At 44.7% G+C, this 25,974-nt stretch overlaps 1 protein-coding gene and 1 long non-coding RNA gene across 15 annotated transcripts in view; one reads left to right on the forward strand and one right to left on the reverse strand.

The window, feature by feature from the left end:
- Gm33561 overlaps positions 1-24,430 on the reverse strand; it is a 31,948-nt gene extending 7,518 nt beyond the window's left edge. Inside the window, exons 1-2 of one of the 3 annotated variants that reach the window (XR_001779121.2) lie at positions 18,258-24,430; positions 408-507 (exon numbers count right to left, since the gene is read on the reverse strand). This is a non-coding gene — a long non-coding RNA (predicted gene, 33561). The other 2 variants (XR_003948315.1, XR_001779120.2) reach the window with 2 other exon arrangements.
- Kirrel3 (kirre like nephrin family adhesion molecule 3) overlaps positions 1-25,974 on the forward strand; it is a 554,955-nt gene that overhangs the window by 344,912 nt on the left and 184,069 nt on the right. The gene's annotated exons all lie outside the window — the stretch shown is intronic.

Below are 25,974 nucleotides of genomic sequence, written 5' to 3' on the forward strand. Positions count from 1 at the left end.
AGATTAATCAACACACATACTAATCAGACCAACTGGCCCCTCCGAGCCATACTTTCCAGGGACAGGAAGCCCAGGAGGACGTCATTCAGAGGCCAAATTCTTCCCTCAGAACTGTCACATAATGTGTGCAGGGAGCACGTTGGAATGCTTTTGATGTTGCTAATATGAACTGACAGTCTGTTTTCAGGTCCCACTGGAGAACTCTTTACAAGTGTGTGTGTGTGTGTGTGTGTGTGTGTGTGTGTGTGTCTGTTTTGTGTGTCTGTGTGTGTGTCTGTGTGTGTGTGTGTCTGTGTGTGTGTGTCTGTTGTGTGTCTGTCTGTGTGTGTGTCTGTGTGTGTGTTCGTGTGTGTGTGTGGGGGGGGGGGGTGATATTCAGTCAGTCTTGACATGCATCTACCACAAACCTATATACAGAATGGCACCAGGATTCTCACTTCTCCTCTGTTCATGGCCACTCCTCAGGGTAGCCCAAGCCAGTCTCCACTTGCCAGGACAGCTCAGTAGCTGAAAGGAAATGATGGACACAGAAAAAAGAATTGTGAGGTTGTTGAGTTGTTTGTTTGTTTGTTTGTTTGTTTGTTTGTTTTTCAGTGCATGGGCAAATAAAGCAGTAGTGGCTTGGATAGGTGGGAGACGAGTTGTCTCCTCTGGGTACATTCGTTTCATATTCATCATCACAGCGCGAATCATAATGAAGTTATTTAGTATTCATGCAGATGTCACATCAAGTTCCTCCATAGATGTTTTACTGTAATTTAGCATAAGTTAATGGATATCTGTATTAAAGTGTTCCCAATTAAGCAAGCGGCCTTTCTATTCTCCAGGCCAGATCGGATTGGATGGCCATGAAGTGTAAGCAAACCGAGCTCCTCAGATCCCAGCGGCAGAGGTCAAACCTGAAACGAGTTTAGCTCCTTCTTGTGTCTATTTCATGAGAATCCTAGCGGCTCAAAAATAACTTTGTAATTGACTGATCCAGACAGATGAGTTGGAAAGTGGGTGATTGATGGGCCCAATATATTTGAAGAAAATCACCACCAAGGAGAATACTAATTGCAGAGTTGGGCCAGCTAACAGAGCGGACACAGAAATAGAGTTGGGATTAGTGATCACATCCCCAGCTTGTGGAGCTCTGAGACTCCCCCCCACCCCCCAACTGTCCTGGGATGCAATCGGTGGTTGTTTAGCATCTGTCTTCTGAGCTCTCCTGGATTAGAAGCTGCCACATTGGAAATGGTTTATTGAGCTCAGCAGAAGTTACTTTTAAAGGCTTAAGGGATTGGGTTCCACTTAAAAAAAAATACAAACAATTTTTAAATGAGATCTGGTCAAGCAAAGGAACTTTCCTTCCTTTGTGCTTACCCAGAGGTGCAAAAAGAAAAGAACCAAGAAATTCAAATAGAAGTACAAATAGCTGTCTAGACCTCCATTGAAGATAGGGCTGATTTGGTCAATACTTGAGTTTCTTTTTTTAAAATGTTATCGAAAGGTCAGAGCAAGTGGCCTTTGAAGGTAAATCTTATGTGACAGGTGGCCCTCCAGAGCTTAAGTCTCCAGATCCATTAGCACTCCTGTGTCTCTCTTGCCTGGTGTTTGAGATTAGTGGGAGCCAGCTACCACAAACAAGGGGCAGGCTCCAGCAACCCAGCCCAGGGCTGAGAGTCCAGTGGGACAAATGGCAATTCCTCTCATATTGCTTGTAGTTCTTAATTCATGCAGCAAAAAGTCATTAAACTGCTTAGGCTCAAGTCCTGGGGATATAGTAGCAAATAAAACAGAATTTACATCATCGAGCAAAGGAGATGAGAATTATTCAATATCCAAACACTGTGCCTTATGCTGCTGGGGCCATAGTGAGACTGGTCACCACCTGGCTTTTGAAGTACCTGTACATAATGGTCCTACGTACAACAGAAACCTTTCCACTAGGGTTCCTAGACTAAATTAATCTCATGCCTTCAAGCTGGGATCCTTCTCACCAAAGCTGATCCATGATGACCTTTGTTGATCATATGAGCACGGTGATGAGAAAGTACAGGATAAATGAAAGGCAAGGAGGAGAGAATTTCCCACGAAACTATGGACCCATGTAGCAATTCCCTCAGTCTATCTAAGGCAAAATGGCTGCCCCAGCATCTGAGTGCCCCAGATTTTCATTGATGTGACTTCATATTCATTCACAATATTGCCACGCCCAGCGTAGCTTATGTGAGCCCAGGATGACCTATTATAGACTCTAAACAATCTAGTAGTCACAAAGAGGAGAGAAAATGAGTTCTGGGTGGACTAAGGAGGAAGATGCCTCGCTATTGCCAGAGGACAGACAAGAGTTTTCCCCTGTAGCATCAGGGGATGAAACAGAGCAGGATGAAGCTTTCCGTTCTCTAGAAATGAACAAGATGCTTCTGTTCCAGCGCTGGCATGTTTCTAGAAAGTCTTTTCAAGAGGAAGTAAACCATACCCACTCAAATAATCCCTTACCCAGAATACTGTAAGAAATGCTAATAAAGGCCAATAAGATGGTTCCACGGGCCTGAAGACCTGAGTTTAATCTGCTGAAGCCATGTGAAGGTGTAAGAGGGGAACAAACTCCAGAAGGCTGTTCTCCAACCTCCACATGCATGTCATGGCATGTACACACGCGCGCACACACACACACACACCATACACACACCATACACACAACATAATAAATAAATATGTTTTCATAAGAACTACTAATACAATGTGGCCAAATTGGTGGCCAAATTTTTTAAAAGAAGAGAAAGAATGAAAAGAGTAAGAACAATGGCTGGGAGAAGGAAGTAGATGTTTGGAGGGGGAAGGAAACAACAGAGAGGATGGGGGAGCTGTGATTAAAAAGACATTCCATACATATGCAAACATACTATAATGAGACCCATTGCTGCGTACAATGAAATATGTGCCAATTCTTTTAAACGAGGGGTAACTGGGAAAAGAAGAACTTACCTTCTTAGATTCTGAGATACCGGAACTAGCAACTCAAAGCCAAGGCAAGTTGTCTTCTTGTTTTGAGTGCCACTGTCCCAAAACATTCCAATTATCCATGCAAACCCCCAAAAAATAGAGACAACAGAGGATGATGGAGACTGAGCTGCAGCAACAGGTCAACAGTTAGGAGAGGGTATTGCTCTTGGAAGGTCAGTTCCCAACACCTACATCAGGCAACTCATAACCACCCTTAACTCCAGTTCAGGGGATCTACTACTTCTCCTGACCTCCACGGGCACCTGCGTTCACCTGCAAGTACCCACAACTATGTACACTCGACTCTTAATTTTTTTTTTTAAAAAATGATCCTCTAGTTTGTTGATCCTGGTAGCACCCATGTAACAATGAAAGAAAACTGCAAAGTCAATTTGTTTGTTCCTCAGCCTTGAATTCAAGTGTCTCTCCTTGAAGACAACATCCTTTTCTTTCCAGTACTGCAGACACAATTCTTTGTGTTCATCTGTGCTCCTAGCATAGTCTACATTGTACACTGACCGTCCATTTACTTGCCTGTCTTCCCATTGCCACCCCTGGGTTTGGCACATTGCAGGTATTATATAAATGTTTACTAGATAGAAGGATGGGTGGATTGATAATTGGATACATTAATGACAGATGAACAGATGGTTGGGTAAGTAGATGAGTTCATTTATTTACTAATAAAGTGTCACTACAGACAATCCTCTTCTGTATTTTAATCCAGAGATAGTTTCATTGTGTAACTATGTGTTCCTGGTTGGCTGAAACTCAGAGATCTGCTGGCCTCTGCTCCCTGAGTGCTGAGATTAAAGGCATGTGCTTCCTTTTTTTAAGCAACCAGTCTATAGAGGCATCCAGCCCAAGAGAGAGAAATAGGTCTCTCCCTCTCCAAGTATGATTCCATCATCCTGGACGACACTAATTATATTTTTACCAGCATTTAGACATGATTCTTCTTTCCTTTTGAAGGGATATTCCTATGGATATAGAATTTACAGGATGATAAGCTAGCTACATATGCCTGCTGGCGTTCTGAACAAATAAGACGTAGAAGCTTGGACAGGAAGAAAGCTGGGAAAAGGAAGGGTGCACAGAGGTGGGGACTTCATGACAAGAAAGAAGTATGATATGAGCTGGGTGAACAAGAGGCCAAGAGGCAGAGGAAGGCCAGAAACAGCTGGCAGTGGCCTTCGGAGCACACAGACAAAAGCAGAAGTTGGCGAGAAGACTGTGGCATGGTACAACCATGTGGCTGCTATGGATTTCTGAGTTTCCCCACTCACACTGACTTCAGGCAACATGGCAATCAGACCTTAAGTTACCAGTAAGGAAGTTCTCTTCTTCGCCCATTTCACCTCTCAGTAATGACCCAACATGAGTGTTGACCTCCTTATACTGAGATGCCAAATGTCTCTGACACCAAGTGGCTCTCTTAAAAATACACATTAAGTGGCTGATCCAGGGATCAAATTCAACATCAGAGCACCTACTCAGTACCTCCTACTGCTCTGAGGAGGTACAAAAGGACTCACTGTAGTCTTTCAGGGAAGGACCATAACAGCAGAAAAGCCAGAATTCAGGTGGATGTTGAGAGAGCCTAGCCTAGTACGAGTATGGGAAGAGGAGCGCGTACAGGAAGACAGTAAAGCAGGAAGTATGAGTCAGAAAGCTGCCATGTCCAGGAGGCAGGATGACTTCCATAATGTCAGCCTAATTTGAAGACAAAGCTCTCACACAGCTGACAGCATCCTATCTTTTCTCCCACCAGAGTTAAGAACATCAAGAGCCCTCACGAGAATACACTTCAGAATGGAGTCAAAGAAAGACACTCAATTCTCATGTATTTCGTATACACTAGGTGCTACCAGACTGTTTCATTATATCCTTCAAAATCTCTGAAAGGGGTATTCCCTCCACAGTAAAAGGAGAGTAATTGACTCAAGAATCAGAACAGCAGTAACAGTAGTCCATGCTTACTGTTCACCCGATGCACGCCATGGCTTGGGTCTACCCTGAGTATCCATTGTCTCTCAGTTCTAAGAAGGATGTATACCACCTCCATTTTTGCAAACAAGAAAGCAGAAAGGCAGTGTTTTGTAGTTTCCCTGAAAGCCCTAAAAATAGCAAATGACAGAGTTGAGTTCTATCTCCACATCTGTCACTCTAGGGTGGGGACTGGGTTTGAGAAACAGACTTTAAATTAAAGACATCTGTGTCTTAGAGGAGTCATTTTCTTCAGTCTTACCTACCCAACCAATGCCCTCCTCTTGTGCACTGGCCCTTAATGACTGAGCCCAATAGTCCCATTATTCTTTGCTTAGAGCCTGGAGGTGTCCAAACAGCTCATTCCTCTAAACAATGACTCTTCTCCGCTCCCCCGAAGCCACCGTATAACCCCTAAGTCTAAACCCTGTGTGTATCACTCACTCATATTTCTGACAGTGATTTTCCCTGTGATCCTTCCTTTGGTGAAAGCACAGAAATTCCCCCATGAGCATCAGCAGAACAAGACCCTTGGCAGCAATAGGCAGCACACACCGCTCTGTGCCTGCCTAGAAGTGAGTTACCCAACCTAGCCTCACGACACGGCACTTGCTAGGGCACAAATTCAAGGTTGAGTCCAACCTACTGAGCAAAGAAGCAAAGCTTAGTCTTCAGAGAGTGTTCTCTGACCACTCACACTCAGACCAGAATGAGTCCTGATCTAGAAGGTTAATGGCAAACAGAGCCATAATCTGGACTGCCTCTCTCGCTGAGTACAGTGGCTCTGACTCTTCAGCTCCATGGTGCTCTCTCTTAGGTGCATGTGCCCTCTCCGCTTGTTCTCTCTGGGATAGTGTACTTCTAGAAGACCAGAGGAACTGTGAAGCATAGTGAGAAGAATACCAGCAAGGCCACCAAGAGGGCTTGGATCTGGAGCCTAGAGCCCAGGGTCCGATTTCAGGCACTACGAGATAAAATTATTATAGACATAGAACAGAGGACCCAGGGTGGTGGACCACATAAAAAGGGCTTGTGGAGAGAGAACAGTGTCACGCCCCAGTGTATATTTGCCAGGTATGCCCTGGGAACTACTAGCCAGAGAAATTTGATTCCCTTTATCCTTTTCCCCATGAAAAAGCAAACCTTAAACCTTGGGAACTAAACTCAAGCCTTCTTTCCTTTTGGAATCCTTCCCAGACTCTTGTATCTGAATGGTTGTTCCCCTGAATACTACAGAGCATTGTCCCACCCCTCCCCCAAGTTGGCTTTACCTTCAAGGCCGTCAGCTGCTTCTATTCAATTGTGTCTAGAGGTGTCATAGGATTGGGGGTGGGGGTAGACATCTACCTAGAGGAGTGGCCATCTGTGCTATTGTAATGGTGCATGTTAGGAAGTCAAGATGTCTGACTCTAACACTGGTCAGCTGTATAAGATGGGGAGCAATGTTTCGTTTTGCATTTGAGTGTTACAAAGACTGCATCAAATATTCCTCATGAAGCATACATTGTAATGTAGGTGCTCAACTGGTAGCTCTTGGTACCCTCACTTCTAAAGTGGGCTGCAGGTCCACCACTCCACAGCCTCTAATGTGTATGGACAGAGCAGTACAGTCTGCCTATGATGCAGTATCTGAAAAAGAATCACATTCACTCCCCACTGGGGCTTGGAAGAGAGTGGAATCAGGTCACTAAACCAGAGCTCAGAACAGGACAGAAAAATTCCCCAGAGAGCAGGTCTGATTCCTATGGAGTACAGTTTCAAAAGAGATGGAAAGAGGCAGGAAATGGGGTCTGAACACAAACCATGCAGTGGGAACACAACCAAGCCATGTGAAAGAACATCTCAGTCCAGTATGTCCTCCCTGTCTTCCTCATGTCTATACGGTGGGGAAGGTGTCAGCACCCAGTTTCTGCCTAACTAGACACATTTGCTGGTGCGAAAATATACACTGATGGATGATGTAAAGCAAGACAAGATAATGTATAAGCTGGATTTTATCGGCCAAAGAGTGATTTAAAAATTAGACTCCAACTGGCTGGGCATAGGGAGATAAGTATGGATAAGTATGGATGAGGACTTGTCAGCACATTCCCCTCACTGTGTCCTTGTGCAATCCAGGGGCCTCCTGGGAAAACAAGCACGGGAGCTGTCCGAGGTGCTGATGTAGCCTCTGTAGCCTCGGCGCCCAGGGCTCAGATGAATGAAAGGCTTCTGAGAGATCTAGGCAATGGGGGATGCAGGCTAAGTTCAGGACTAAAAGGGAGTAGAAAGTAAAAACAAACAAACAACAATAACAACAACAGACAGAAATGTCCACCTTCACTTTAACACCAGCTGTCTCTCAGGTCAGCTCTAAGCACACATGTAAGAGACATGTCAGAAACAGAAGTGTGAACACAAGTTTAGGCAGGCTTTAATGAGGGCTCCCAACAGCTTGGTCCATAGTCCTTCACACCATTGCCTCCTCCCAGGGTTGCTTTTTGAGGCAGGATAGAACAGACCCTGCAACAGAAAGGAGGTTGTTAACGGGGGAGGGGGGGTGAGCAAGGAAAGAGACAAGAAAGGAAATGCCTGAGGCTGTGAACAAGAAGAGGGGAGGGGAGGAAGGTGATCCGTGTTATTGCCAATGTGTCAGTCACAATTACTTGCGAGCTAGAAAAGTAATAAAGTTACATTATTCGCACATTACGTGGAACAAGCTATTCAATGCTGCTTTCCTCCGAGCCAAATATTGTGATAATTTTAGAGATCATAACTTAATTGAACAATGAATTAATAATCACATGTGTGGACATTTTCCTTTTGTATGTGAACCAAAAAGCCTGGGGTTTTCTTCCCCATTCTGTGGACCACACAGGCATCAGTCAGGGAGGCAAGACACACATTAATTCCTCATGACTGGGAGAGACACAGAGGCAATTCTTTCTACTCTAGCTGATTATATGAGCCCTGGTAAAGATGGAAGTGAGGCGCCATTTTAGTTCAGAGCTTGCCCCCAGGACCAGCCTCGTCAAAACTTTCCATTAGAAATGCAGATTCTAGACTGGAGGTAGAGCATTGTAATAGAGAACTGTCTAGCATGTGCAAGGCCCCCATGATTGAGATGGTGACAGTGGGGGAGGGGGGAGGGAAGGTGGCACTTCATAGGTTTCATGCAGCAGTTTTAAGTCAGTACCTTTAAGAGTAAAATCCAAAAATTTATGCAAATATGAGAATCACTAAAAGTTATTTATTTATTTGTTTATGTATTTATCATACGTATCTGTGTGTGTTCATATGTTCTCATATGGGGGCACATGTAGTAGGGACATGGTGTGTGTGCCTATATGTGTGCATGCACTCTATTGTGTATGTGTGCATGCACACATGCACACACATGAATGTGTATGTATTGGGGTGTGTGTGTGTGTGTGTGTGTGTGTGTGTGTGTGTGTGTGTGTGAAGGCCCAAAGCTGGCATTAGGTTATCTTCCTCCATCTTTCTCCACTTCAGTTATAAAGCAGAGTCTCTTTCACTGAACCAGAAAGTAGACACCTTCTTTTCGTCTGACTAGCCAGCTTGCCCTGGATTTCCCATCTCTGCCTCCTGAGTGCTGGGATCGCAGGTGCTTGCCACATTTGCCAGCTTTTACATGGTTCTGGGGGTCTGAACTCCAGGCTTCACACTTGGTGCCAAAAGTTTTATCCACTGAACCATCTCCCAGACCTGAGAGCCATGGCTTCAGGTAGTCCAGGTGCTTGGAACTCCAGGAGCTCCTGTTCTGGGGGAGTTGCCCTGTTTCTTCCTAGAAAATGATGCTGAACAAGGTTCAGAACATAGACAAGAAATCCAAGATTCAGGTTTTCATTCAAGTTCCAGGACCTAGGATAAGTTACACAGCTCTTGAGCCTGTTCATCTGCAAAATCAGGATAACAGTCCCTGCCTCCTTGCTAGATTGTGGTAGGGATAAAATGAGCTAATGGGTTTGAAAGTGCTTTGAAAACTACAAAGTGCTAAGAAAAGAAAGGAATTGTTATTATGTCAATACAGGGGAAAGCCGTGACAGCGTGACATGTCCCCTCTGCTACAGATGCAAATCATGTCGGGGTGAATTGGTCCATCTGTCCCATCACACACTTCTCCATTGGCAGCTACCCTCCTCCTCTCTCTGGCTCTCTAGAGTGCATAGGGCTCTATCTGTTCTGAACAAAGCCAATGGCTTGTAGTTAGCAGGGAAGAGAGGTGAAATCATCTCAGGGGCCTCTGACTGTGCACACGCAATCTCAAGCTGTCAATAAAAACATCCTGGGGTTGGAGAGTGCCCATGGTTATGCATAAGATGCCAGCTTCAACATCTCCAAGCAGTGTGACCTCTGACCTTCAGCACGCAGCTTCTTTGCCCATTGATTCCATTTACTCAAGTGAAAAATAGCAGTAATGATGAAACACATCTGGCTGAGGTCGGGGAAGGTGAAATAAGAAGTGTGCTCATTCTGGCCCCTAGACATTCCCCATATGTAGTAGAATGATTGGCTGAGCCAATGAGTGGTTAGTGTCTGATTGCACAGACAACTAAATGAAGAGCAGAAAAGAAGTACAGAGTCACTGTGTGTAAGATAAAGGTTTATTTAATATTTTAGTGTAGCTAATACCAGGCAGAGGCAGATACTGACCCTGAAGGCAGGACATGTTTGAGAGAAAGTGTTGTTTTTTTTCTCCCAGTTGCCCAGGGCTTCCCCTAGAGGTGGAACAGGGAGTAAACTACAGAGGAGCCATAAGGAGGGGGAGAGAGAGAGAGAGAGAGAGAGAGAGAGAGAGAGAGAGAAAATATCAGCATATGATGCAGCTGACCCCAGGGTCAGCTAGAGACCATAGCTTCCCTTGGTCAGCTTGGGATAGAAGTGCTAATGAATCCAGACCTGCATGGAGTTGGGAACTGTGAGTGAAACCTCAGGTCAAAAGGCTAATCAGAAGTAAGATGAGCTTTTATGGACAGTACACACCTTCTCAAAGTTCATAAATGAGGTACAGCCAGCCTTCAGTTTGCAAAGCTGGATGATTGGCTCATGCACTGTTACAGGTAAAGGTTCCTGGGGAAAGAAAGATCCCAGAAGCCTAAGCAATAGATGGCCTCACTTGCTGTAGTCTCCTCCCACAACCGTCCTCAAATCAAGACTTCATACCAAAGAAGGAGCAGGAAAAATAGCAGAGGGGGGGGCAATCTCACCATTAGCCCTAAAACACTGCTTAAATTCTCTAGCTGGACAGACATTCATCCTAAACTCTTGTCAATCACTCAACTGCCGGAACCCTATCTACGAAGTAAAAACAGCACTATAGCGAAGATCAAGACACTTGAGAAAAACAAGCCCTTGCTGCCAGCTTGCCTGTGCCACATAGAAGGGCCTTCTGTTTCTCCTTGCACAGAACTCTGAAGAGTCCCAGACTATCAGCTTCTGTGAAGCCAAGTCATGTATACCTTTCCCAACTCGGCCATAAATCTGGGATGATATGGAGATTTATAATAAAAGTGATGTTTAGAAGGCTGTGCATGGGGAATAACCTGAGGTTATGGATACGGCCACTAAAACTCCAGATCTGCAGGGTGGCAAGAGAACGCAGTCAAAAGAACACCAGTGTCCTACAGAGAAACCACCTTGACAGGGAATATAGGTTCCAGTAAGAGACATATCCAGGTGATACCTCAGAGCCTCCCCCCTCCCCCCCCCAAAAAAAATCAATGTCACTTTCTGTTTTCTTTTCACATCCTACCATAGCCTCCTCTCTGATCGCACCAGAAACCAGTGGCATAAATGTTCTCACAGCTCAGACTCCTGAGGTGTGGACAAGGTAGCCATGGACCTGGAGGAGAAAGTGGAAGGTTTTCAAGAAACAGTTCCTCTCATGATCAATGTGACTGCAGCTGCTTTGACCCCCACCCCCCACCCCACTCTTCATTTAGCCTCTGGGAAAGAAAAGCACCACAAGAGGCCCGAGAAACACCCATTTGGCCCAGAAGTCCCTCAGCTGGCCCCAGCTCTCATCACCCCAGGAAGCTCACAAGGCTGGCAGCTGCCACTCATTCATGAGCACTCTTGGATCCCCACTGTGCTTCCAGGGGAGAAACATCTGCTTGGCTTGGCCCCTCCACAGAGCCCTGGACTGCATCTACCCACGTGGGCACATCCTCTGTCAAAGCCTACCATCCAAGCTCTCAGGCTGAAGGAAATCTCCACGTGCCCTCAAGAGCAAGATAACCAAGGGAGAACTTAAGATCCTCTCTTTTTGCTGATCCAGAAGTAAGATGTACATCAGAGAGGGGGCGGTGGGGAGTAGGCAAAGAAGAGGGAAGAGGAAAACTGAAAACACAGAAGCATTGTAATTAAAATCTTCAGCCTGCATTTCCTGGCCAGTCATTCCCGAATCCCTTCATTAGGATGTGCCCTTTAAATGCTCATTAGCGGAGATTTACAAATTGTGTGGGTTTGGTGCTTCTGAGGGGCTGGAAAAGTCGGCCTCCCCGCTGCTACCAGATGCTTCCAAAGCATCGTCAGTCGCTCAGACTTCACCCAGGACAGACCCTCCACAGGAACAGTATGATGGAAAGAGAGCAGCAGAGAGCAGGGACCAGCTTCAGGCAGCAGGCTACCCCACACAGACAGAGCAAATCAAATACACAAAAGGAAGACAGGGAAGGACGAAAGTCACCCTGCTTGCAGGTAGGGAGAATGGCAATGGTGAGTCTTTGTTGTAAGCCCGGCCCTGGAAGAGCAGGGTCAGACCCTGAAAGAAAACCTATTGATAGACTAGCAAACAACAAACTGTTGAGGGAAACTGAGTTTGCCAATCTTGTGAGAACTCTGAGAAAGGAATATATTGCCTTATGGGCCAACAGACATTGGTCAGCTGCCTACCATGCACTCTCATGGATGCAGAGTTAGATACACAGAACTCAAGATGCAGGGGAAATGTCCTCAGTCACTTACAGGCCAGGCCAGAAAAAAAGAGCAGGAGTGTTTGGGTGATGCATGGGACTGCATTTCTCTCTGAGATGTTGTCACATTCCTTCTCAGGGAGAAGGTAAGACTGGCTAGGTTTAACAAAGGGAAGGAGTTGGACCAGCATGAGAAAATGTAGAGAGTCAGCACTTGATCAGAGAGGAGAGACACTGCCACTAGCAGACAAGAAGGGAAGTTTGGAAGCGTGAATAAGGTGTGTACCAAGCAACATTGTAGAGCCGAGCTAAAGATTTCTTCTTGTGTCCCCAGGGGATGCCATTTTAGGGATTTTATTCTTCAGAACAATATGGCTTATTGCCCCATAAGACTCACTCAGCAGAACTTCCAGGTAGGATGAGTCAAGACAACTCACGCTTTTCTCTGGAGCAGTCTGAGGCCTCTGGGTGGTAGGAGAGTCAGAGTGAGAAGCAGGTCTCTGGTCCCAGGGTCTTCTTCCTAAGCATACTGCTACCCACCCTGTCTTCAAGGAGAAGGAACGGTTCATGGTGCTTGGTGCCAAACCCTCTACTGGACCCTCAGTTCTTCTGGTATCCCTCTCACCCTACCAACACCCCCATAAAAATCATTTTTGCCTTGCTCCCTGATGCTTGTGCCACCTCCCTTCCCAACACTAATGAGGCAGCAGGTCCCACACAGGGGCCCAGTGACAGCTGCTCAGAGCATGTTTACTGAAGCTGGCCGCTAGACCTGACAAGATGTGTTAATTAGGAGATGATGTACCATGTAGGCACATTGGCGACGTGGCAGCCGGATGGGCAGCATCAGTCACCATGAGCCAGGGAGCTGCCATGACATTCTTAATTAAGGGAAAGCCTGCTCCCTTCTCCAGGTGACAGGCTCAGACGTGGCGAAGATGGCACCACTGGTTGTCCCAGCAGGGGCCACCCTGAAGCCTGCCCCAGCAATAGCTTGGGCTAGCGGGCTGCCCGAGGCATCACAGGCAAGATAACAAGGCTTGTATTTGGCTTTCAAAGCTGCTCACAGCCTGGATTTAGCTGTTTTCTCCTTCCTCTTCCCCCAGCGCTCCTGGGCATCCCAGGCTTGCCTCCCCAACAGTTGCATTCACACTTCCCACAATGTTCTGCTTGCTCATTTCCCAGCCTGAAATCCTTCCCTTTTACTTCTCGGAATACTAAAGTTCAATCACAAAGGTAAGGGTTTTCTCAAAAGCTTCTAGCCTACACAAATATCATTCCTACACACACACATTCAAATTTGTGCTTGCCCTTTAAGGGGACCTACCAATAGCTATTGTACCTGGGCAGCAGCATCAGGGGCCGTTAACATCCTAAAATGATTTCATACCGGCTGGCCAGTGGCCTCTACTCCCAGCCCCCTCACCTAAGACTGTTTCTTCTTCTGTCTCCTGATACTTCCCCAAGACACTGGTCAATGACAACCAATGCTTTGCAGAAAGGAATCTCTGTGATTCTACTGTAGCTCTGCAGTCTGTCCTCAGAGCTGCACATGTACATGCCCTACTCATTACTGAACACTGGTCTGTTACTGTTGCTCATCACTCTAATGTCTGCTGAATCTGTGTGCAACTTCATCCGTTAGAATGTCAGGATTATAGTCCTCAGGATGGTATCTGATGCACATAAGCTTGAGGACACTAATTTCAAGGAGCATGGTGGCAAGGGATCACCCAACCTTGTAGACCCCTTCCAAGTTACCTAACGTGGCTAAGAGAAGGCTTGTTTTTCTGACCTCAGTTCTCAATCCCTGGAGGGTCTCAAGACCCAATTCTATAAAAACCTGTATTTCACAGGGCCAGTGTGCTTACCCTAAGCCCTGATATAAACTCTCATCTTAACGGGCTTCTGATTCCAAACCCATTTATCTAAACAGCAAAGAATCGTCTACAGCATCCCGTCCTACATGTGCCAAGAGCACAGATGTTCTTTGAGAATTTCAGACATGTACACAGTGAAATATTAACACATATACTGCCCTTTCTACCTTCCAACTCTGCCTGTATCTTCTTCAACACATGTTTATTCTAATGTCATGTCTTCTTTTTGAGTGACTGACTAAGTTCAGTTGGTCTTACCCTTGTGTGTATGAGTGTGTGGTCATCTGCTGGGGTATGGAAAGCTTGCTAGTGGCCATACCCTAAAGAATGATTTTTTTTTTCCTGACTTAGCAGCCAGGAGCTCCTCTATAAGGGGTAGGTCCTAGAGATCATCTCCCCCATATATACACAGCTATTGGCTTGATCTTGAGTAACACTTGTGCGGGTAGCCTCAACTGGTGTGTGTAGACACGGTCACAATGCTCATGCCATTCATGCCCAGATGAAAGCCTTTCACAGCACTCCTTCCCGTCCTTGGGCTCTTAAATTCAGGCTCTTCCTCCGTGTTCCCTGAGCCTTTCTGGGGGTTATTGAAGCTAATAAAGTATCCCACTTAGGACTGAGCGCTTAGCCCCTTATTCTCTCCATTGACCTATACTCACTGTTAAGATAAATAAACAAATAAACAAATAAACAAACAGGTGTCTCCAATTAAGATTGAGAGCAGCCCATGTCTGTAGGTATAAATAGAAATATTTAGAAGGCAATTTCATAACTTTATCATTTAACAAAATACAGGTTCTGACTTAGGACTTAGGACCCCCACGTTGTAGAAGCATAAAATTCCCTCCTGTTGAGCAGACTTCAGATCCAATCAAAAAGCATCCAGTAACCCCATAACAGTCATGCCACTATTACAGTAGTGGGGCACATCTTGGCTGATATGTCAGAACTGTAGCATGGAATGTCGAGTGCTGGATAAAACTATTAATGTCTGCTCTTCCAGCAGCCTGAATAGCACCTTCCAGCATTATGAAACCTAACCAACTGGGTGAAAGATTATCAGTCAATTAGAGATCTATTCCTCTATGTCCTGAAGTCAAAGTAAAGACAAATCTTGAGCACTGAAGTTCAAATTTGAAAACAAAAATAGGTAAGCAAAGAAACGTCATGTCTTTGGCAACCCCTATGATTAACAACAGATGGACAGTGTTCTGGAACTCTACAGAAAAACTCTTTTTTATCTGCCGTGGTTCTTGGGGGCTAGTGCGATGGGTAGGTGTTTCCTGAGCAGCAAAGAGGGAGGAGGTGGTCCAATCATGGGGAATTGCTTATTTGCAGGGTTAGGAGGTTAAACAGGTCTGGAACAACAGCAATGTTCAGCATGCTGGGAAGAACAGGGACAGGATAGGAGACTGTGCAGCCTGGGAGTGAGGATGTACCGGGAGCATGTTTATTCTGAGGAGAGATGGAGAGGCTGATGGAGGTCTTCATTCTAGAGAGTGACACGATCAGATTCATCTTTCAGATAATGTGAGAAGCAGTGCAGAGAATGAACCTGAGTGTAGGAAAGATTGGGCAGCCTGCAGAATTTGACTGAAATGGGGATTTGTTTGAGAGTAATTGATTCCTTCCAATTACTGACCCTGAGTGTCTCAGTGAAGCTTTTTAGAAGGAAATATCACTTGCTCCTGGCCATATATTCAAGTGGATTTCAGAAATCGTACTGGCAAGTATCAAGAATAGACCTGTATGAAATCCCAAGACCCTACTTTTAAGCCTAGTCTGTAGCTACCTGGATGATTGACCTTACACAAGTCCCCTGCCCTCTCTGAATGCAATCTCTGTGATCACATATGTCCAGTTAAGTGGTAGCAGGATTGGGTGGAATCATGGTGGTCCTGCTATGTTGTTATTGCAGCTGTGGACAGCAAGGGAAGGAACTTTTCTTATTCCTACAACAGGGCACAGTCTGAAGTCCCCAGACTTAGCAATATCTTAGCTCCTTTTCCTCCCAGAGGCCCTGTCCCATGATTGGCCCCAAGTCAAGCATCTTGAGGTTGCCCTGCATTACATCATAACAGATGTTATTGATGTCTGGGAATTACTCAGCCCTTTGAAAACTCACAGCCACAATATTTGTCTCCATTAACATCCATGGCAGCACTTCAGTGAATCAATAGCATACTTAATGCTGAATTACACAACGTGTAGCCTGGGCTTGGTGAGCCTAATCTGTCAGGTGACCTACCCAGGAGGGTGTCCCTGACTACTCTGGGGCCACCTGAATGGAAAGGAGAGAGAGTTTCCACACTGTACAGACATGTACTTGTTTGTCTGCTGAAAATAAACATCTAAGTCTTAGCCTTTCCAAACATAATTGCATTTTAAACACCTGATGGCACTTTCTTCTTCTGTCTGGCGGGAGTGATTCATGCTTCGTGTTCTAAGAAAGATCTCAGGTTTTGTTTTTCTCCCATGCAGAAATCAGAGAAGAAAAAAATAATCTGTTTAAGGAGAAAAGAGATGATCTGGGGACACACAAACTTCACCTCTCTCTCTGGCACCCCCTGTTCTCCCTGTCATCTTCCTCCTTCTTTATTCCTATTGATTTGGATCCAAAAGGCACTGTCCTCATTTGTGTCCTGACTTGTCCTCCAGGGATCTCAAAGCACTAAATCCACATCATCATCATCATCAGTGAGGAGGGACCCTCTTGGCTCCAGGTAGGAAGCAACATGGCAGGCCAGGAGAGCCTCACTCCTCAGACACTCCATTTTGCCTGTGTCTTTCATTCTGGCCAGTTAGCACTCACATGCAGAGAACCACTCACTGTGAGTTCTTCAATGTCCTAAGACTTCTACCGGCAGCACCTTCGGAGCTGAGCAGGACAGGCTCGATGTGTTTAATAGCAGAGGGAGGGGGGACTTTTTTCTGTAGTCTGCTGAGGATACAGATCTCCATGTATGTGTCTGTTTTCCAACTTGATGTTCCACGGTGACTTTCCCTTTATGATGTTTAATTTTAAGTGCTGACTTGAAAGCCTATGCACAGACCCTGGGCACAGGCACCCCTCTCCTTCCTTACAACCCATCAGCTTCATGTGGTCTCATTTGCTCCTTCGTATTGGTTTCCCTCTCCATCAAGACCACACAGGAACTTTGGTGATCACAAAGTCCCAGGTTTGTCTCAACCTCAGCTAGAATACGACATCATCCCTTCCTCCCTATGAATTTGAAATTAGAGTGAAATGCAGCACGTACAGGGAAGAGGGTCCCTGCATGCCTTCAAACAATCCATACTGAGGCAGCATGCTGATTTAAACACTGACCCCTAGGGGCTGTGTCAGACACTGCAAGGAGGGGCAAGTTTGCTCATGGAGCAGTCTGCTTCTGTCTTCAGCTTCCCTCCCCATGACATGTTCATAGATCTTCCACTGTGTGGGTGTATTTGAAAAACGAAGAGTTTGGGTTTTGTCACCGTAGACAAATGACTGCCTATTTCTGTTTTCCGAACCTAAATAGTGGGTGATTCTTTGTAAGTTATAAGTATATAGTATAAGTATAGTATAAGTATAGTAGTTAGTTTAAAGCCTTGGAAGCTAAGTGTTGTGATGGTTAGTTTTTTGTGGGACCATCTCTAAGTAGCACTCTGGCCTTAGGAGTGATAGTTAACCTGTCCATGCCTGCTGGGCAGGCAGGGAGCTAAGGGGCAGGAAAGATGCTCAATGGTTAAGGAAATGTACCACTCTTCCAGAGGGTCCCTAGCATGCGCATCAGGTAGCTCATAATTTTCTGAAACCCCAGCTCTAGGAGGGTCTGGTGCCCCTGGCCTCTACAGGCACCTGTATTCATGAGCACATAACCACACAGAAACACACGTACATACACATAATTTAAAGTGATAAAAATAAACATTTTTAAATAAATGAAAGAGTTAATATTAGTATATCTCTTAGCAGGGTATGTAATATAAGCAGTTGGGAGTCTGACGCTAGAGACAGAGAGAGGTCAAAGCCAACTCCAGACTATATGGTGAGACTTGATACCTACCTATGAGATCTACTGTGGGCATTTATGCAATTGTTGCTGATGAAGCACTAGGCACAGACAGTTAAGACAGTGAGAAGTGGAATCAGGACTCAGAAAAAGCTGCTGTACTTAACTCTAGTAGAATCTGAGCCCCCAGATATCAAGAATCTAGTCTCCTGTAAAGTATAATGAAGAGTTAGCCACACTGAGAGCTGGTTAGTATGAGACACATGGTTCCCTGTGTCCCTCAGTAACAGCCAGGAGGACTCTCAGGGGCTGTCCTTCCTATACTCACCAGCCAGACTCCTTTCCCAACTCCTGCATGGTGACCCTCTGTTCTGCAGACCCAAAACCTTTATCTAAAGAATGGGGGTGTCAAGTCAACCTGAGATCAAATAAATCACCATTTTAAACAACATTTAGAAAGCATCTTGAAAAGACATTTTAAACCTTACCCAGAGGTTCCATGACTTTCTCTGAAAACACCGGGTTCTCCACAAGCCAGTTCAGCATATGGATAATTGCCATAAACCAAGTACGTTGTACGAGCCACAGGCCTCTCAAAAGGGAAGCAAAACAAAGAGATAGATGAAATCTCTTGAGGCTCCTCAAAGATGCAACTCATAGTGGTCCTCCCAATCTGACAACACCTCGAACACCCTGGGATAGAGCAATGTCCAGATAGTGCCCAAGATCAGAGACAACCTCCCCTTTCACACACCCCAGACTCTAGGAATGAACATTTTTCCACCCATCCTGAGCAAGATCATTATCTACAGAAGGCTTGAGAACCATGATAGCATATCTCATTTTGTAAAGCACATTAAGGCTAGAGTGTGGCAGTGAAACATATCTAAAACCATAGGGTAATATAATAAAATCAATAGGGATTATTAGGAGCAAAGTGTTATATCTGAGGCAATAAAGCTTTGGAAATCCAAGAAAACAATGTTCTTGTAAAGCTGTAACAAATGTCTGTGATTTAATCACTAAGCAAATAACATGGCATTTCGATGAGTTTTAGACTTTCATGGTATAAAACAGGCACATTAGGGATTCATCCAAGATGTTTCCCACGAAGACTCTATCTCAGAGTAGCATCATTTTGACAATTTGTGCTTTTAAATAATCGTGTATTGTTTTCTTCATAGATCTAATTTTTAAGCCTCTGGCATGCTTTTAAGATATCATTTACTATTAGTCTATCACAAAAGTCTCAAGCCTTTGAACACATGAAACTGTTTTTCAGAACTTTCTTCCAACTTCAGAGAAAAGGCAAAGAGACATGGGAATTCCTAGAGGAACTCGATTTTCTTAGCTGTTTTCCCTTCTGCTGGATACTAATTGCAAGACATCCAAATGCCAGTTTAGAACATAGGAAGCCATTTTGCTTGAAGTTCTCATCACCTATTTAAATAACCCAAATCAAAAGGGGCTCTCTGCACCCCCCCTACTCAGAGCTGTTCTGAATAGTCAAATGAAGATTAAACTCTTGATTTAAGTAGCTACATCTTAGCAGTAATTAACACGTACATCAAATACTTTTTCCCTTTGATATGATATGGTACTAGAATTTAAACCCTGATGAAGGTGCCAAAATTAACTGCAATGGGAAATGAATAATAATTCTTTTTCAGATGACTTTGCCCTTTGCATTAGCTATGTTCAAGGTCTTTACCAGGTTCTGTCCCTACTCATAGGAAGTTTGCAAGTCAGTGGCATAGTTCAGTTCCAGAAACCATCAGTCCAAAAAGGAAAGGAAAAGCAAAAACATCCCCCTACCCCACCCACGCCCGCTTTCCAGCCATCTCTCAATACGGTCTCTCCCTCCAAGCTGGGCAGCATCCCTTATCAGTTCCTGATCTAAGAAGAAAACAGAGGTTGTTGTCTTTGGGTTTGAATGATTTATAAGAAACTAAAGAAGGAATCTTAAGTGAAGTATGAGACGTGACGAAGTGATAAAGGTATCTGTAAAGGCATTTGCAGCAGCGAGAAGAGAATGAATGGGGGACCAGAGTGGGATGCATTTGTAGTTTCTGCTTAAAAGCCTCTTGATTTAACTTTCTGTTCCAATAATCCACAAGGAGAAGGGTTTACTGAAGACATTAATGAAAGAGGATGAGGTATGTCGATGAACCCAGAGGCCCCATGTTAAGAGCATCTGGTCTATAATGACTTAGTCTAGTCTTCTTCATTAATGAGCAAACTTGGAATTAACAGTCCTTCGGAATCCTGAGTTGATCAAAACTATGTTTAAAATCTGTACTTGGAGCTCGCTCATGTATTCTCAACATGAGGCTTAGACAGGAGGCTCATAGGTTTTAGTCCACCTGGACATTATAAGGAGTACAAAGCCAGCCTGTCTCAAAAGCATTTAATGGTAGGTGCTACATTTTACTAAGAATGGGACAAACTAGATCAGGCAATTAAGATGGTGAGCTAGATATCCAAGGGCCCGATGAAACACCAATCGCTCTTGAGAAAGAATTCCATGGGAATGTCACAGAAATAAGTTTCTGTGGTTTATCTTGGCATGGTTTGGCTTGGCTTTTGGTGCAGAGGTCATTACAAGAACTAGATTTGATCAATCTGGAGAGACAGAGACAAATAGGAGACAGAACACTCTGGCCAATACTTTAAATTGCCTCCCGCAATCCAACCTCTACACAGCGTCACGTTAAAGATTTTAATCATATTATGTCATTTCCTCACTAAAGCCCATCTGATGGCACCCTGCCACTTAGGAACAAATGCAACCCCCTCCCTCTCTCCTCACAATGGGAGGTGGGCTCTCTTCCATCTGGCTCCTGCCTCCCTCCCCATGTTCCTCTCCTACCTCTCTTCCACCCTTTCCTAGTTGATGCTTCTGCTGTCCGACTACTATGCCAAACTCAGGTCTCCTCTCAAAGCTTGGACAGATCCTCTTTATTCTGCATCAATTCCTCCCCACTGCCAGAGCTTTGGAACATCTGTCCTTCTTATTCTACAGGACTCGGCTCATCTGATAGCTCTCTACGAGGATCTTCCCTGACCCTTTAGTTTAAAGCACTCCCTATGGCCACGCATGCTTTACCACTGTCTCCTTCTCTCTAGTACCTTTAACTCAGTTTATTTGTTGTTATATTTTCTACTACTTATTTCTCCCACTAGAGATCAAGATCCAGGAGAGCCAAGCTATGGTCTGACTTACCAGTCCAGGAGTAGTGCCTAATACATAATAGACATTTATCAAATATTCCGTAAATGGACAAATAAAGTAGCAACCAGAATAACTGCTGCTTCGTAACCTAACCAATGACTTCCACCAGTAGGTATCCTGTTTGCATACACATAACTCTGTCACAGAGTTGAAATATCACCAGCTCTATGTTGTTTGAGTTTATACCCCAAGGTATCATATATGGGAGCTTGGTCCCTTATGAATACTATTGAGAGGTGATTGTAGTAAGAATTTTGGTTTCTTTGAAAAACACAGAAATATGGTTTCATTTTGATCCCAGCTGTAGGACAATGGGGCTGCTTCCAACTGTCCACAGTAGGTAACTATGATTTGCCTTATGCGCTAGCAGGGACATGATTTTGCCAGTTGCATATAGTTTCTGCAATTGTGTGATGTTTGGAATTCTGCAAACTTTTCAGAGGGTATATAAATGTTAGAGGTGGTGTGGCTTGTTGGTTGTTGGTTAGTTGCTGTTAGTTGTTGTTGATTACCGTCAGTCTCTGTTGGTCGCTGTTTGTTAAGTAGTCATGTGCAAAGAAGAAAGAAGAAATCAGATATCCTGACAATGAAGATCAAATTTGCCACCAAGAACTTGAAGCCCCCTAATCAGTAGGAAGTAGTCTCACAATAACATCACCCACTTTCCAAACCCTGACTTTACTGAAGGATCTCTTTCCTTTCCCCTCTATGCTTTTTTCTCTCCTATCTAACGCTAGGGTGCTGAAAGGGTGAAAGGGGGTGGAGAAGGGTGGAAGATAAAAGAACCAATGAAGTAGCCAAGTCCAGATACAGGCAGAAGAAACTTAAAGAGGATAGGTAGAGTGGAAGAACTTTAGATCATTGATGGCCCTGCTTCTGAAAGGGATTAGTGCATGTTATGTGTTGGGTATGAAGTCCCCTTCCTGAAGGCTTATGTGTTTTATTTAGGCTTAATCCCCACTGGTAGTGCAACTGAGATGATATTGGCTTACTATGGCAATAACTTCATCAAGTAGGTTAGTTCATGGATCAGTTCAGAATGGAAGGGGCTAGTAGGAGCTGAAGACTACTTCCATGAAATAGGCCACTGGGGTGCCTGGAAAGATATAGCTTGCCTTCCTTTCCTGGTCATCATGATGTAAGCATCTCTACTCTGTCACCTGTACCCACCATGATGGTGCATCCCACTCCCTGTCATCCAGGAACCATGGAACCTTCTATGTGACCATGGAGTCTTCTATCCTTCAAATTATTTTTTTAGAAGTATCTGGTCACAGAAATGAAAACCTGAGAGCATGGGATCCAAGGTTGGTTCTTTCCAGAGCTGACTGTTTATAAGTGTAGCCTTGGTTCCTGATTGCTCTCTAGTGTCCTGTCCTACACTGTAATCTCACAGCTACACAAGTTCCAGCCATGATTCTATTCACTGCAGGTCCTCACCAGAGCTCATAGGACTGCCTGGTCTTGAATTGCATTTTTCAAACTCTAAAATATAAAATGTCTTTGCTACAAGAAGTTATCAGCTTACGGGTGTTGTATTATAATAAGAAAAATAGGCTAATATGTCCCTTTGGAGTCAGACAAAGCCAGGTTCAAATCTTAGGCTCACTGGTTGTTTATGGTAGGTTTCTGGAGGAGTCAGTTAACCACTCCCAAGCCCTGGGTTGGGAGTGACGCAGTGTCAATCACCTAGGAAGGAGTCAACACATAGCCTCTTTCACTAGGCTTTCGTAATTTGTTCCATAGCCTATCACACTTGGTAAGGCGGATGATTTTCTAGCAATGTTCACACAAGGAAACCATCTTTTACTTTCCTGAGAAAACAGCATGCCTCTTCAAATTCCTTTTGGAAATGGAGCAGTGTAAGTTTTAAAAATCACAAATCAAAATGGATATCCAGCCTTGAGCTTTTTTTTTTTTTTTTTAACTTCAGTTCACCAAAGCCCTAGACACAGTTGCAAACTCTGCAGGGAGTCCATTGGTCCTCTCTGCACTATCCCCGCCCCCCAGAAAAGGTGATGCTTTCCTATCATCTGCCATTTACTTTTAGGGGTGTGGCAATCCCCCAAAGCCATGTTTGTCTAGCAAAAAGAACACCTTCGCCACTCTGATAAGCTCACCTTCTTCTGCTCTGGGGCTTGGGCGGAGCTTAGCAAGCCAAAGGTCTACAAGGAGATATGGCCTCCCTGAAGAAGATAGGGAACCCCCAAAGCTGGGTGCCTATGAAAACACTCTCTTAGGTCCTCTACTCCCTCAGTTTGCCCACATAGAAGATGAAGGAGGAGGAGGTGGCATAACGGTGAAATGTAAGTTTTTCAAGGCACAACTAGGTAAGACGTGCTCAGTTGAATTTCTGAACGTAATCACTGAAAGACCCATGAGCCTCAGTTTCTCCACTTATGAAAAAGAAATGCAATCACCAATTGCCTACATCATAGGCCCGCTGTGAGCTGCAAGTGGGGTGGCAGACACCAATTTAAATGCCACTGCCTTCTTTGAACTACTAACATCCCCTGCTACAACCACTCTCCGTCCCTCCAGGGATGGGGTGCCCAAAAACACCTGTAAGTCTAATCTGCACACAAGAGGACCATCACTGTGTCTAACTCTATTTCATCTTCCTAAACAAGGCTTCCAGTGGCTCAGAAAGAGCACCATGACCTTCAACAGCCTGCCCCATTCTAAAGGCATCACCGTTCCCTCCAGCATCACCCTCCCTGCCTTTGTCTCTCTTTGTTCCAGTCCACTCTTTCTCCCATCATTCTCCCAGACCTCCATTTTCACAGTTCTCCTTGCGGCTGTCTACTAATTGGCAATGCCATCTCAGTAATATCCCTGCTATGCCCTTAGCTATGGCATCACTTTGATGAAAGATTTCCTGGGAGCAACTGCTCCCACCCCTCTATTGAGTACCCTAGGCTATTCAGTAATGCGATCACAGCGTATGTGTGCAAGGAAAGGAAATGCCAACACCATGCCTCGTGGATGGGAGCAACGCCCCCTACACCCGTGATTTCTCTCTCTATCCTGTTCAGTTGCCAAAGGCATATCACAAAGGAAATATACTCTCCAGATATGAAGACAAGAAGGCCACCTAGAGATTACCAGGATATTGAGACCCACTTGCTTGCACACGAGTCTCTCCAACCTTACTGGTAATGTCTCCCGGTAAGACATTGCCTAGCTTAGCCCTGGCTTGCTGACAGCATCATCCATGGAACATTAATAAAGACACCAGAACCCAGGCACATTCACCCATCCCGCAGAGATTCTGGCTACTTTGACCTAAGGGCCTCAGCATTTCAGTGTACCTTTATTTTTGTTAAGAATCATACATGAGTACTGTGTTTATATCATTTCCACCCTCCCTCTCATTCCTCCAGTTCCTCCCATGTCTCTTCTCCTCCCTTCCAAATTCATGACCATTCTTTAGCCATTACTAATACATGCATTGGTGGGTGGGTGGGTGGGTGTATACATAAATACAACCTGCTGAGCCCATCTTGTGTTGCTCATAATGCACCTGTCTATGGGTGACCACGTGGGACGACTGTATAGCCTTTCAGGGGTTTGTCCCTAAAGAAGATTGGTTCTCTCAAAAGCCATTCATTGCTGGCAGCTCTTCATCTAAAATGAGGCCTGGGGGCTGGAGAGATAGCTCAGCAGTAAAGAGCACTGACTGCTCTCCCAAAGGTCCTGAGTTCAAATCCCAGCAGCCACATGGTGGCTCACAACCATCTGTCATAGGATCTGATGCCCTCTTCTGGTGTGTCTGAAGACAGCTACAATGTACTCATATAAATAAAATAAAGATTAAAAAAAAAAAAAAGGAGGCCTGGTGAGATCTCTTCCTCTCTTCCATCCACGTTGACGTGGTATACTGTTCAGAGCTCTCTGTGGAATTCTAGCAAAGAGTCAGGACTAAACCCCATCTCTTCTCACTTCACATTTCCTTCTGTGCTTGAGGAAACAGTCCGAAGAGTGGCAGCCATTCATCCAGGCTCGCACAATTATTTGGAAACAAGAAAAAACAAAAACAAAGCAAAACAGTTTTCCTACCTTCTGACTTCCAATCTAGGATCTTTTTTTTTTAATTATTCATTTGTTTTATATATATGAGTGCTCTGCCTTCACATACACTGAAAGAAGGAATCAGATCCCATTACAGATGGTTGCTATGTGGGTGCTGGGAATTGAACTCAGGACCTTGGGAAGAACAGTTGTTGCTCTTAACCACTAAGCCATCTCTCCATCCCCAATCTAGGATCTTCTGTACTAAGTTATCTGGAAATTAACATCCTAAGTATGGACCACTGGATGCAGTAAGGAAAAATAATAACAGAGCTAACTACTTCTCCAGCTTCTAAACCCACCACAGTAATTCCTCGTGTGTGTGTGTGTGTGTGTGTGTGTACATAGGGATTGAACCCAGGGCTTCCTGCATTCTACACACATTCTACCTCTGAGCTACACCTCAACCCTACCCTCTCCCTTCCTGAGTCTTCTCTGCTTCTCCCTCCTCAGCCCTGAACCCTGTCTTTAAATGCAATGTCAAAATGCCAGCCACAAAGGGAGACCTCTATTCAGTTTTCAGCCAAAAGAATTACACAGAAAAGAACCTCATCGTAAATCAAGAGCCAAAAGCAATTCTTATAACCAAATTAAGGCCCTGAGCATTCAGCAAGGCCTCTTTAGAAATCAAGTCGTCAGGTTCACTCCCCTGCTGGAGAAAGGCTCCAGAAGTGGGGGGTTGGGTGGGAGAGCAACAATATTAAAATTCCAGAAATGTAATCTGAAATAAATAAGTGATATTTTCTGGCCAAGGTAATACAGGGGTTTTAGTTCCCAATGTGATGGAGCTACTTTACATTTTAATAAATGCACATTGAGAAAATAATATTATTGCTCTGATATTGGGAGATTATTTGTGAACATAAAATATTAGGACTTGTCAGGAAGGCATTTATTTTCTC

Source organism: Mus musculus, chromosome 9 (assembly GCF_000001635.26).
Source record: "Mus musculus strain C57BL/6J chromosome 9, GRCm38.p6 C57BL/6J".
NCBI lineage: Eukaryota > Metazoa > Chordata > Mammalia > Rodentia > Muridae > Mus > Mus musculus.